Below are 14180 nucleotides of genomic sequence, written 5' to 3'. Positions count from 1 at the left end.
GGCAAGTGCCCTCTATAACAGTTAAAAGTGACTGGGGGACAACCAGCCCTTCCCCACGCTCATCATTTGCCCAAACACATCCGATCAAAATTTTAAGATAGCCACTTTCTTCTGCGTAGTTCTGGAAATTATGCTTTTGATGACACCCCCCCACATTCCTGAGCAGGGGTTGATCCAGGATTTTTTTTAGGGGGGCGCAAGATAGGTTGACCCGATAAACTTGCGTTAGGAGCAAGTTTAATTAACGCAATCATGCGTTAATTAAGTAAATTACACTACTTTAGACTACGTTAGGAGAGGGTGCATGCCCCTCGCCCTGGATCCACCACTGGTCCTGAGGGCAAGTGTTGTAAGTTATGCCCCGATGATATACAAGGTTTTTATGAGAAGGGTCGTCGTATAAACTTCAGAGAGGGCTCACTGGGTTGAAAATCAGAAGTTCTAGTGCCCTTTTAAGGAGTTAAAGTGACCGAAGGACAGCTACCTCTCCCACATCGTGTTTTCCCCAATTATTATTTTCGTTTAGTGTGGGCTGTGTTTCGCTATTTAATACCGGCGGTCTTTTTTTGTTAATATAAAAAAAATCCAGAAAGCAAAAAAAGGTCCCCGATAGGTTTTGAAAAGTTCTTTTTTCTATCTTCATAAGAGAACAGACCCCCCCCCCCTACATTCTCATGAATTGGCACCGATGACGGAAAGAAGTGATAACAAAAGATTTAAAGGAAATTCGGACTTCACAGGAGGGAGTAAATAATGAAGCTTTGGACAGCTTGGGGTTTAAAAATAGCGTGCACAGCCATGTTTTGACGTGATTTGTTCTTCTTCTTTATGTACAGATTACAAGCAAAAAATTCGAAAGTTCAAAACTGTCCAAAACTGAGGATTTGATAACTTTTGCTGTGTTTCGTTGAAAAGTCTTATGCAATAATTTCAACAGAATCGCAAGGAGAACGTTTACCGTTTTCTCCACTGATTTGTTTCTTCGAGTCTACTGAAAATTTACCGATTTTAAACGAACATTTGTCCGATTTTTCAAAAAAAATGGAAGTACTGACGTGGATATTCCTTGCTTCTCTTTCTCGTTTTTCTTTTTGGAAAGCAAACTTAGAGGCCTTCAACATACTCAAGATGGGAGTTACTTAAAATGTTTGATTTAGAGTTGGATTTTTGCAACCATTCTCATTGAAATTCAACTCAGACTAAAAGGTGTACGTCCCCAATTGCATAAATATATCTAGTGCATAAATACCTTTGGATAGGCTGCAAACAAAAGACTTATGCGGTAGATATGCTTTTATTATGTTTTTTTTTAGCTATACACATAGTCATGAGTGATATCGATCCAACCCGACCGAAATCAATATTTTACATAAAATCTGCAACTGAAAAATAGTTTTGGTTCCGTATAACGAATCAATATTTTTCTAAATATTTTCTATTTTCCTGTTTGTTTTGCCAAATATATATGCCCCGTAGGCTGCAAGCGAATCAAGGACGACAAACACTATAAATATTTCGGGCGTCACGAATCGATACAACCAAATCTTTTCAATGTGTTTTGTCTTCGTTGAGGTCCCCTTGTCCCTGTCTACCGTCTTTGGAGATTTCTTGAAAGGTGACTGAGGTAAGTTTGGACGGTGAAGGAGTGCTTGCTTTAAATTAAATCTAAGGAGAGATTTTCTGAAGAAAATTACGGGGAATATGTTTGTTTTATGCGTACCTGCAAAAGCTAGATCTGTCATCGGACAGGAGGCAAAAAATACTTAATGACAACTAATTAAGTAAACTGTCAAAAAATAGGCTCAGAAGAGACTTACCTGAATTGTTTTCCGCTAAGGTCTTGAACACAGAGATCTGTAAAAGAGGTCAGTGTACGGCCTGCAACCCAAGTTGGAAATCCAACCTAATTAAAAATAAAATTATTAATTATGCAAGTTGAATTAGGGTCAATGAAGTAGCCTTTACAGCCTGACCTCTCAAATTCAAGCCTTCATTAACATGACTGAAGTCTACAATTTGCGGACTATATATAATATTTTTGCATAAGCTGTTTTTCCCCTGCTATGTATTTAGGGATATGACTTGGAAATCCACAAGGATTTAAGGTTATTTAACTTGGAGATTAAGCGGGCCTCCAGGGGTCTTCAACTCTCCATCAGCTAGTTTACATCTTGTAGCGGTACGAGTGGCACACTTCTGCCACGCTACATCTCTTTATTCCCGTTTAGCACAGTTCTACTACGTGTGGCGCGTGCCAACAGGTGTACACGATTTGAGAGAGTAGGTGACCTCTGGTGGGCCTTTATGGCTCTTTTTTCTGGACTTTGTTCGGTAGACTGTATTAGTGTTATTTACATTGAACAAAGAAAATAGTATTTAAAACACGATCCATCACGTAGTACCACACAAAAAACTGACAATATGCTTGTATTTTTGCCATTTTACAATTGAATGTTAAACCTTAGCAAACATTTTATTTGTTGGGCATTTCGTATTTGTCAAGCGCCATGATATCGGGAAAAGCTTTACTTATTCCTACAACTCATTTTATCATAAGCAATATTAATCCAAATGGAAGCATATTATTGATATACAATCATAGCATAGCCAACAACTTTTTTAAGATCTCATCTAATCGCTTTATATGAAAACAAATGATAGATTTAGTTCTTACCAACCTTGGAATACTTACATTTGCCTTGCAAATAAAGTTGGGAATCGAAAGTTATTTAATTTTCAGCAGAGGATTATGCGAAAATAATAGGAAAAATATCGGATGGTAGGAGGGGTCATGCCAAGAAATTTCTACTGAGATGTCAGAGGAACACACCTTGACTAGCCAAAAGCTGCACAAGAACTATAAATAAAAAATTTAATTTTACATTTTTTTTCTTATACAGGGAAAAAGGTCGTTGACTTTTCCTATGTCACCCATATCATGATTGCCCCCGTAGGGGCTAAACAGTAAAGAGCGAATCCTAGCCCATAGTAACCGAAAATCTAGCAACGCTTTTGAAAAAAAAAAATTGTGAGCCAAAGGTCGTGGCCAGACATGAAAGTACCTGGTCGTTCTTTTCGCTGCTTGCAAGTATTTTGGATTCAAAGGTTTTTTTCCTATCTCTTATAAAACTTTTATCAAAACTATAATTGATTGCCTTGCTAGTGTACGTAAATTGAAGGGGTTTAAATCCATTAAAATGGGTAGAAGTGGCAGATTGCATGTCACTTATAGTGCTTGTTCTGCACCCTTTATGTCATTTGTACTGAATTCTTTAAAAGAAGTGTCGTCTCGTTAGGGCTAAAACAGACAAAAGCAAGGACGTAAGTAAGATACGTTTTTCAAGAACTCTCAGCAGAAGCGTAGCTAGGGTTTTCAGCACCCGAGTACAATGTCGGTTTCGTACCCCCTCCCCGAACATCATCACAACTATAATATAAATAAACAACATACACTTTATTTTTAGGCTGGATAGAAAGCAATTCAATTCAATTTATCCGAATAAAAACATAACACAAACATCAATAACAATAAAGATCCTACAATTTGTAAATGGGAGATTGCTGGGCAGCACTAGAAACGCACTTAGGGATTATAAAGGCTCTATTGGATGAACGGAGACAGTGGAATAGGTTAGTAGTAGTAGTAAGGCCATATAAGATTGAAAACCTAAACGCAAACCTACACCTGAGGCATAGATATGTGTGTAGGTTTTCAAGTAATTGGGTTACCAGGGTCATTTGCCTAGTACAATGACCTTCCGGTTTTTCTGGTAGGTAATTCTAATCTAGAGGTCAATACATCTTCCAAAGAGGAACGAGTACGCAATACCGGTCCTAGTGTGATTGATTTTTTGGACAATTACCTTTAGTCAAGAAGAGTTTGTTAGGAGTGTGTCGTTGCTAAAGCTAACTCTCATTAGAAAAAAGGGGTATAAAGCTTTTTTGTTTTTGATAAGAATTGCACAATGAATGTATCGTTTGACGTGAGCATTTTTTATGAGCCAATCAGAGGTTGTTCAATATACGATAACTTAATTTACGGTTGGGATTTGAATAAAAGTAATGGTTAACTTATTTACTAGCGTGTATTGGACTTCCCAAGTTTTTTGCTTGCAGGTATAGATATTCACTTGTTATTTGATTGCATGTATATGACTTCCAATTTTATTCGAATGCGTCTATAGGAATCCCCTGGTTATTTGCTTGCATGTATAGAAATTCCCATGTTATTTGCTTGCTTGTATAGGAATTCCCATGTTATTTGCCTGCATGAATAGGAATTCCCTTGTTATTTGCTTGCATGTATAGGAATTCCCATGTTATTTAATTGCATGTATAGGAATTCCGATGTTATTTGCTTGCATGTATAGGAATTCCTATGTTATTTGCTTGGGTGTATAGGAATTCCCATGTTATTTGCATGCTTGTATAGGAATTTCCTTGTTATTTGCTTGCATGTATAGGAATTCCCAAGTTATTTGCTTGCTTGTATAGGAATTCCCTTGTTATTTGCTTGCATGTATAGGAATTCCCATGTTATTTGCTGTTAAGTCCATTGCTTTGTGTTTTTACAACCAATCATGTTACACTCCCCACGGTATTTTAAAATATTTTTTGTAATAAAATGATACACGAATCCACTTCCCCGCTTTTGGCTCCACTTAAAGTGATTCCAGTTCTGAATCTGCTGGCACCAACCCAGGTTCCAGTCCCAATCCCAGCTTCAGTGATTCTGGTCCTCTTAGTTTCGGTTGCGCGACTTCTGCTCCCTGATACCACCGTTCCGATTTCACCAAGCCAGTTCCAATTTACATCAGTTCCAGAATTTATTATGCAGCTGTCCTCGTGGCAATCTATGGCTGGTCATTGACAGTACCTAGTTTATTATAGTTGGGGGGTCATTTTGAAATGGTTTTATATATTTACCCCTGTAAAATTAAAACTTTTAAAACATACAGAGATTACCTTCTAAAAAGAGGGCAACCCCCTCTTTGCATTTTAGATGACAGTTAAGTTTTAACATCACTCCTTTGTTTTAGCAAAATATTTGATCTATTTCTATATTTTTTCATCTTTAATTTCATATTTTCTTGATTTGAATATTTTAATCGACAAGTATTTTTTACTCTGTTAGAACTATTTTGGATTTGTGGTAAGTATTTTTGTATTTTTTAATAATAATTTATTGTTTTGTAAGAAATATTTTGGATTTCTTAGAAATTTTTTAATTTTTTAAGAATTATTTCGGTTTCGTAAGAAAAATTTAGATTTTGTTTGAACTTTTTATATTCTGTAAGAACTATTTTTGATGTTGTTAGAAATCTTTTTGTTTTGTAACAAGTATTTCGAATTTTGCAACAACTATTTTTTATTCTGTTAGTACTATTTTGGATTTGTCTAAAATATCGTTGTATTTCGTAAGAATAATTTTTGTTTTTTAAGAACTCTTTTAGGGTTTTGTTAGAACCTTTTGTATTCTGTAAGAACTACTTTCGGTGTTGTTAGAATTTACGTGCTTTGCGACAAGTATTTCATATTTTGCAGAAGCTATTCTTAATTATATGAGAACTATTTTGGATTTATGTAAAGGATTTTTTCTATTTTTAAGAATAGTATTTGTTGTGTAAGAACTATTTCCGATTTTCTTACAACTTTTTGTGTTTCGAAAGAATTGTTTCTGCTTTGTAAGAATTATTTTTGGAGTATGTTTGAATTTTTGTATGCTATAATAACTACAGGGTGTCTAAAAAAAAATGTACTCACACTTAGAAGAGCGAGAAATCCTTTGTTTATGAATATACAGCAAAATGGAATAGCTTCGAATATAGAAGACACATATGACTAGGAATCATGTTCATTAAGACGTGATTCATTAATATGGTTAAGGACACTGTTCAAGCGTCTGCACTGGAAATGCCACATTCCAACACCAATTCATGCCCTAAACGAAGACGATCCTGACCGGCGAGTTGAATTCTGTGAATGGTACCTGGCGAAATGTGCAGAGTTTCCACACAAAATTGTTTGGAGTTATGAGGCAACCTTTAAATTAAATGGCACCATTAATCCCCATAATTGCACGTACTGGGCTCCTGTAAATCCTCATGTAACACTTAAACACCATTTCAACTTGCCAAGAGTAACAGTGTGGTGTGGGATATCTGCACTGGGCATCATAGGGCCATTTTTTATTAATGGAGCGGTTACTGATGAGAGCTACCTTAACTTGCTTCGGGAGTTTGTTGGTCCACAAATTCCTGAGATGTCTGGTGATGACGGCGAAATTTACTTTCAGCAAGATGGTGGACCTCACGCCCTTGGACTTCTTTCTGTGAGGATATCTCAAAGACGAAGTTTATCGCACCAAACCAAGAACAAATGAAGCTTTGAAAATGGAAATTGAAAGACAATGTCGCAATATTCCTAATGACCTGTTTCGTGATGTTTGCGAATCCCTTGGTGCGCTTTATCCGCGTTGTCTGGACAATAATGGCCATCAATTCGAATATTTGCGAACATAATTCCTTAATCACATTTGTCTTCTATATTCGAAGCTATTTCATTTCACTGTATGTTAATAAATAAAGAATTTCACGTTATTCTAAGTATGAGTACATTTTTTTAAGACACCCTGTTCTGGGACGTTGTTAGAAATTTAGTATCTTGGAGCAAGTATTTGGTATTTTGTACAAAGTATTTTTTATTCTGTTAGAACTATTGTGGATTTGTGTAAAGTATTTTTTGTATTTACTACGACTAATTTTTGTTTTGTAATAACTATTTTGGATCTCTTAGAACTTTTTAAATTTTTTAAGAATTATTTCTGTTTCATAAGAACAATTTAGATTTATTTTGAAAGTTTTATATTCTGTAAGGAATATTTTTCATGTTGTTAGAAATCATTTTGTTTTGTAACAAGTATTTTGAATTTTGCAACAACTATTTTTTATTCTGTTAGTTCTATTTTGGGTTTGTCTAGGCAATTTTTGTATTTCCTAAGAATGATTTTTGTTTTTTAAGAACTATTTTTGGATTTTGTTTGAACTTTTTGTATTCTGTAAGAGCTACTTTCGGTGTTGTTAGAATTTTCGTACTTTGTAGAAAGTATTTCATATTTTGCAGAATCTATTTTTAATTCTGTTAGAAGCATTTTTGATTTGTGTAAAGCATTTTTTCTATTTTCAAGAATAGTTTTTGTTGTTTAAGAACTATTTTTGACTTTCTTACAACTTATTGTATTTTGAAAGAATTTTTTCTGCGTTGTAAGAATTATTTTTGGAATAAGTTTGAAATTGTTGTATGCTATAAAAATTATTTGGGATGTTGTTAGAAATTTAGCGTCTTGAAGCAAGTATTTGGTATTTTGCACCAAGTATTTTTTATTCTGTAAGAACTATATTGATGTTGTTAGAATTTTGGTGTTGTGTCACAAAACAAAATATTTTGTTTTGTAGCAACTAGTATTTTGTATTTTGCAGTAGCTATTTTTTTTATTCTATTAGAAATATATTTGATTTATTTTGAACTTAATGTTTTATGTGAGAAATACTTTGCGTGTGGTTATAATTTTTTGTATTTTATAACAAGTATTTTGTATTTTACCACCAAAAAATTCTATTTTCTTAAAGCTATTTAGGATTTGTGTAAAGTGTTTTTGTATTTTTTTAGAATAATTGTAGTTTTTTTAAAACCAGTTTCGAATTTTGTATTCTGTAAGAATTATTTTCGATGTCATTATAATTTTAGCGTTTCGTGACAAGTGTTTCATATTTTGCAGTAGCTATTTTTTATTGTTTTAGAACTTTTAATAATTTTATTTGTTTAAGAACTATTTTTGTTTTTCTTACAACTTTTTCTTATTTTTCAAGAATTGTTTCTGATTTGTAAGAATTATTTTTGGAATATCTTTGAATTTTTGTATGCTATAGGAACTATTGGGGATGATGTTAGAAATTTAATGTTTTGAAGCAAGTATTTTGTACTTTGCTCCAAGTATTTTTATTATGTTAGAACTATTTTGGATTTGTGTTAACTATTTTTTATTATTTTAGAATAATTTATTGTTTTGTAAGAAATAATTTGGTTTTCTTACAACTTTTTATATTTTTTAAGAATTATTTATGTTTCGTAAGAACAATTTAGATTTTGTTTGAACTTTTTATATTCTGTAAGAACTATTTTTGATGTTGTTAGAAATCTTTTTGTTTTGTAACAAGTATTTCGAATTTTGCAACAACTATTTTTTATTCTGTTAGTACTATTTTAGATTTGTCTAAAATATTTTTGTATTTCGTAAGAATAATTTTTGTTTTTTAATAATTATTTTCGGATTTTGTTTGAACTTTTTGTATCCTGTAAGAACTACTTTCGGTGTTGTTAGAATTTCCTTGCTTTGTGACATGTATTTCATATTTTGCATTAGATATTCTTAACTCTGTTAGAACTATTTTGGATTTGTGTAAAGGATTTTTTCTATTTTTAAGAATAGTTTTTGTTGTTTAAGAACTATTTTTGATTTTCTTACAACTTTTTGTATTTTGCAAGAATTGTTTCTGCTTTGTAAGAATTATTTTTGGAATATGTTTGAATTTTTTGTATTCTATAATAACTATTTTGGATGTTGTTAGAAATTTAGTGTCTTGAATTTGGTATTCAAATCCAAGCAAGTATTTGGTATTTTATACCAAGTATTTTTTTATTCTGTTATAACTATTGTTGATTTGCTTAAAGTGTTTTTGTATTTACTACTAATAATTTTTGTTTTGTAAGAACTATTTTGGATTTCTTAGAACTTTTTACATTTTTTAAGAATTATTTATGTTTCGTAAGAAAAATTTTGATTTTTTTTGAACTTTTTATATTATGTAAGAACTATTTTTGATGTTTTAAGAAATATTTTTGTTTTGTAACAAGTATTTCAAGTTTTTAAACAACTATTTTTTATTCTGTTAGTACTATTTTGGATTTGTCTAAAATATTTTTTTATTTCGTAAGAATGATTTTTGTTTTTTAATTACTATTTTTGGAATTTGTTTGAACTTTTTGTATTCTGTAACAACTACTTTTGGTGTTTTTATAATTTTCGTGCTCTGTGACAAGTATTTCATATTTTGAAGAAGCTATTATTAATTCTGTTAAAAATATTTTGGATTTGTGTAAAGGATTTTTTCTATTTTTAAGAATAGTTTTTGTTGTTTAAGAACTATTTTCGATTTTCTTACAACTTTTTTATTTTTCAAGAATTGTTTCTGCTTTGTAAGAATTATTTTTGTAATAAGTTTGAATTTTTTGTATGCTGCAATAACTATTTGGGATGTTGTTAGAAATTTAGTGTCTTGAAGCAAGTATTTGGTATTTTGCACAAAGTATTTTATATTCTGTTAGAGCTAATGTGGATTTGTGTAAAGTATTTTTGTATTTATTACGAATAATTTTTGTTTTGTAATAACTATTTTGGATTTCTTAAAACTTTTTGTATTTTTTAAGAATTATTTCTGTTTTGTAAGAACTGCTTTGGATTTTGTTTGAACTTTTATATTATGTAAGAACTATTTTTAATGTTGTTAGAAATCTTTTGGTTTTGTAACAAGTATTTTGTATTTTGCAAGAACTCTTTTTTATTCTGTTAGAACTATTTTGGATTTGTCTAAAGTATTTTTATATTTTGTAAGAACTATTTTCGGATTTTTCTGAACTTTTTGTATTCTGCAAGAACTGTTTTCGATGTTTTTAGAATTTTTTCTATTTTTGAAAAGCATTTTATATTTTTTAGTAACTATTTTTTATTCTGATAGAACTATTTTGGATTCGTTTAAAATATTTTTTCTATTTTGTAAGAATAATTTTTGTTTTGTAAGAACTATTTTGGATTTTTTAGAACTTCTTGTATTTTGTAAGAATTATTTATGTTCAGTAAAAATTATTTTTAGAATACATTTGAACTTTTGTATTCAATTAGAACTATTTGGGATGTTGTTAGAATTTTCATATTTTGAAGCAAGTGTTTTGTATTATGTAGCAAATGTTTTTAATCTGTTAGAACTATTTCGGATTTGTGTAAAGTAGTTTTGTACTTTGTAAGAATAACTTTGGTATTGCAAGAACCATTTTGGATTTTTTTAACTTTTGTGTTTTTTTTTAAATTATTTCTGATTTAACAAACCATTTGAGATTTTTTTTTAACTCACATTAAAATTCGATCGTTAAAACTGAAAAAAGTTTTTTAATTTTCAAAATAGTCCTAGCATCAAAATAATGTGAGTTTCTTTTATATTGTTTCTTTTTCGTTGTTTTGCTGAGGACGGCCCTTAGATATAGGGTCGAAATATTCATTTAAAATAGCATTCCACTGTCTTATAAAATTTTCCCTGTTGTTCTACTTATTGTTTATGATAGAAAGGTAGTGTGGTCTTCCTCACCAGTACAGATACTTCATTCAAGAAACGTGATTAGACACGTTTTGAAACTACATGCTATTTGTATGCCTTTCCTTGGCACCTTTCCAAACGAGCGGGGATTCCCCACTGGTTCCTAAAAATTGCAAAAAAAGTGAGCAGTATGAAACCTCCCCGTTTCCAACCGGACGGTTTTTTTAGAGAGCACTTGGGAGAGATATTCAAAGTCGACAGAACTTTATTTCATTTTTTTATGGTACATTTAGAGGAGGTTCCGGGCGCGCCGGTAACCTCGTCTTAATGAACCATAAAAAATGAAATTCAAAATAGTTCTAACAATAAAATAGTTCGCAAAATACAAAATACTTGTTACAAAACCAAAAGATTTCTAACAACATTAAAAATAGTTCTTACAGAATATAAAAGTTCAAACAAAATCCAAAGCAGTTCTTACAAAACAGAAATAATTCTTAAGAAATACAAAAAGTTTTAAGAAATCCAAAATAGTTCTTACAAAACAAAAATTATTCGTAATAAATACAAAAATACTTTACACAAATCCACAATAGTCCTAATAGAATATAAAATACTTGGTGCTAAATACCAAATACTTGCTTCAAGACACTAAATTTCTAACAACATCCCAAATAGTTATTATAGCATACAAAAAATTCAAAATTATTCCGAAAATAATTCTTACAAAGCAGAAACAATTCTTACAAAATACAAAAAGTTGTAATAAAATCGAAAATAGTTCTTAAACAACAAAACTATTCTTAAAAATATAAAAAATCCTTTACACAAATCCAAAATAGTTTTAACAGAATTAAAAATAGCTTCTGCAAAATATGAAATACTTGTCACAAAGCACGAAAATTCTAAAAACACCGAAAGTAGTTCTTACAGAATACAAAAAGTTCAAACAAATTCCAAAAATAGTTCTTAAAAAACAAAATCATTCTTACGAAATACAAAAATATTTTAGACAAATCCAAGATAGTACTAACAGAATAAAAAATAGTTGTTGCAAAACTTGAAATACTTGTTACAAAACAAAAATATTTCTTAAAACATCAAAAATAGTTCTTACCGAATATAAAAAGTTCAAACAAAATCAAAATTGTTCTTACGAAACATAAATAATTCTTAAAAAATGTAAAAAGTTCTAAGAAATCCAAAATAGTTCTTACAAAACAAAAATTATTCGTAGTAAATACAAAAAAACTTTACACAAATCCACAATAGTTCTAACAGAATAAAAAAATACTTGGTGTAAAATACCAAATACTTGGTTCAAGACACTAAATTTCTAACAACATCCAAAATAGTTATTATAGCATACAAAAAATTCAAACATATTCCAAAAATAATTCTTACAAAGCAGAAACAATTCTTGCAATATACAAAAAGTTGTAAGACAATCAAAAATAGTTCTTAAACAACAAAAACTATTCTTAAAAATAGAAAAAATCCTTTACACAAATCCAATATAGTTCTAACAGAGTTAAGAATATCTTCTGCAAAATATGAAATACGTGTCACAAAGCACGGAAATTCTAACAACACCGAAAGTAGTTCTTACAGGATACAAAAAGTTCAAACAAAATCAGAAAATAGTTCTTAAAAAACTAAAATTATTCTTACGAAATACAAAAATATTTTAGACAAATCCAAAATAGTACTAACAGAATAAAAAATAGTTGTTGCAAAATTTGAAATACTTGTTACAAAAAAAAAAGATTTCTAAAAACATCAAAAATAGTTCTTACAGAATATAAGAAGTTCAAACAAAATCTAAATTGTTCTTACGAAACAGAAATAATTCTTAAAAAATATAAAAAGTTGTAAGAAATCCAAATTATTTCTTACAAAACAATAAATTATTCTTAAAAAATAAAAAATAGATAACACAAATCCAAAATAGTTCTAACAGAATAAAAATACTTGGAGCAAAGTACAAAATACTTGCTTCAAAACATTAAATTTCTAACAACATCCCCAATAGTTCCTATAGAATACAAAAATTCAAAGATATTCAAAAAATAATTCTTACAAATCAGAAACAATTCTTTCAAAATACGAAAAAGTTTTAAGAAAAACCAAAATAGTTCTTAAACAACTAAAATTATTAAAAGTTCTAACACAATAAAAAATAGCTACTGCAAAATATGAAACACTTGTCACGAACCGCGAAAATTATAATGATATCGAAAATAATTCATACAGAATACAAAATTCAAAACTTGTTTTTAAAAAACCACAATTATTCTTAAAAAATACAAAAACACTTTACACAAATCCTAAATAGATTTAAGATAATAAAAGCTTTTGTCGTTAAAATACAAAATACTTGTTAAAAAATACAAAAAATTATAACCACAAGAAAATTATTTCTAACATAAAACAGTAAGTTCAAAATAAATCAAATATAGCTCTAATAGAATAAAAAAAAAAGCTACTGCAAAATACAAAATACTAGTTGCTGCAAAACAAAATATTTTGTTTTGTGACACAACACCAAAATTCTAACAACATTAATATAGTTCTTACAGAATAAAAAATACTTGGTGCAAAATACCAAATACTTGCTTCAAGACACTAAATTTCTAACAACATCCCAAATAGTTCTTATAGCATACAGCAAATTCAAACTTATTCCAAGAATAATTCTTACAAAGCAGAAAAAATTCTTGCAAAATACAAAAAGTTATAAGAAAGTCGAAAATAGTTCTTAAACAACAAAAACTATTCTTGAAAATAGAAAAAATCCTTTACACAAATCAAAAATTCTTCTAATAGAATTAAAAATAGCTTCTGAAAAATATGAAATACTTTTTACAAAGTACAAAAATTCTAACAACACTGAAAGTAGTTCTTACAGAATACAAAAAGTTCAAACAAAATCCAAAAATAGTCCTTAAAAAACAAAAATCATTCTTGCGAAATACAAAAATTGTTTAGACAAACCCAAAATAAAACTAACAGAATAAAAAATAGTTGTTGCAAAATTCTAAATACTTGTTACAAAACAAAATGATTTCTAACAACATAAAAAATAGTTCTTACAGAATATAATAAGTTTAAACGAAATCTAAATTGTTCTTACGAAACAGAAATAATTCTTAAAAAATATAAAAATTTCTAAGAAATCCAAAATAGTTCTTACAAAAAAAAAATTATTCGTAGTAAATACAAAAAATACTTTACACAAATCCACAATAGTTCTAACAGAATAAAAAATACTTGGTACAAAATACCAAATACTTGCTCCAAGACACTAAATTTCTAACAACGTCCCTGAACAGGGTGTCTCAAAAAAATGTACTCATACTTAGAATAACGTGAAATCCTTTATTTATTAACATACAGTGAAATGAAATAGCTTCGAATATAGAAGACAAATGTGATTAAGGAATTATGTTCGCAAATGTTTGAATTGATTGCCATTAGTGTCCAGACAACGCGGATAAGGCGCACCAAGGGATTCGCAAACATCACGAAACAGGTCATTATGAATATTGCGATATTGTCTTTCAATTTCCATTTTCAAAGCTTCATTTGTTCTTGGTTTGGTGCGATAAACTTCATCTTTGAGATATCCTCACAGAAAGAAGTCCAAGGGCGTGAGGTCCACCATCTTGCTGAAAGTAAATTTCGCCGTTATCACCAGACATCTCAGGAATCTGTGGACCAACAAACTCCTGAAGCAAGTTAATGTAGCTCTCATTAGTAACCAATCAATTTATAAAAAATGGCCCGATGAGGCCCAGTGCATATATTCCACAC

General features: G+C 30.0%; 1 protein-coding gene across 1 annotated transcript in view; it reads right to left on the bottom strand.

Moving 5' to 3' along the window:
• Positions 1-14180, bottom strand: part of LOC148946445 (carbonic anhydrase-like) — a 98236-nt gene that overhangs the window by 72319 nt on the left and 11737 nt on the right. Inside the window, exon 2 of the mRNA XM_089098469.1 lies at positions 1818-1903. The gene's annotated coding sequence lies outside the window, so the exon portion shown is untranslated. The remainder of the gene's footprint in view (positions 1-1817; positions 1904-14180) is intronic.

Source organism: Artemia sp. Qi Xiang Cuo, chromosome 12 (genome assembly GCF_049724085.1).
Source record: "Artemia sp. Qi Xiang Cuo chromosome 12, ASM4972408v1, whole genome shotgun sequence".
Classification (NCBI taxonomy): domain Eukaryota; kingdom Metazoa; phylum Arthropoda; class Branchiopoda; order Anostraca; family Artemiidae; genus Artemia; species Artemia sp. Qi Xiang Cuo.
The sequence above is the reverse complement of the archived record's forward strand: the minus strand, read 5'-3'. Positions and strand labels throughout refer to the sequence as shown.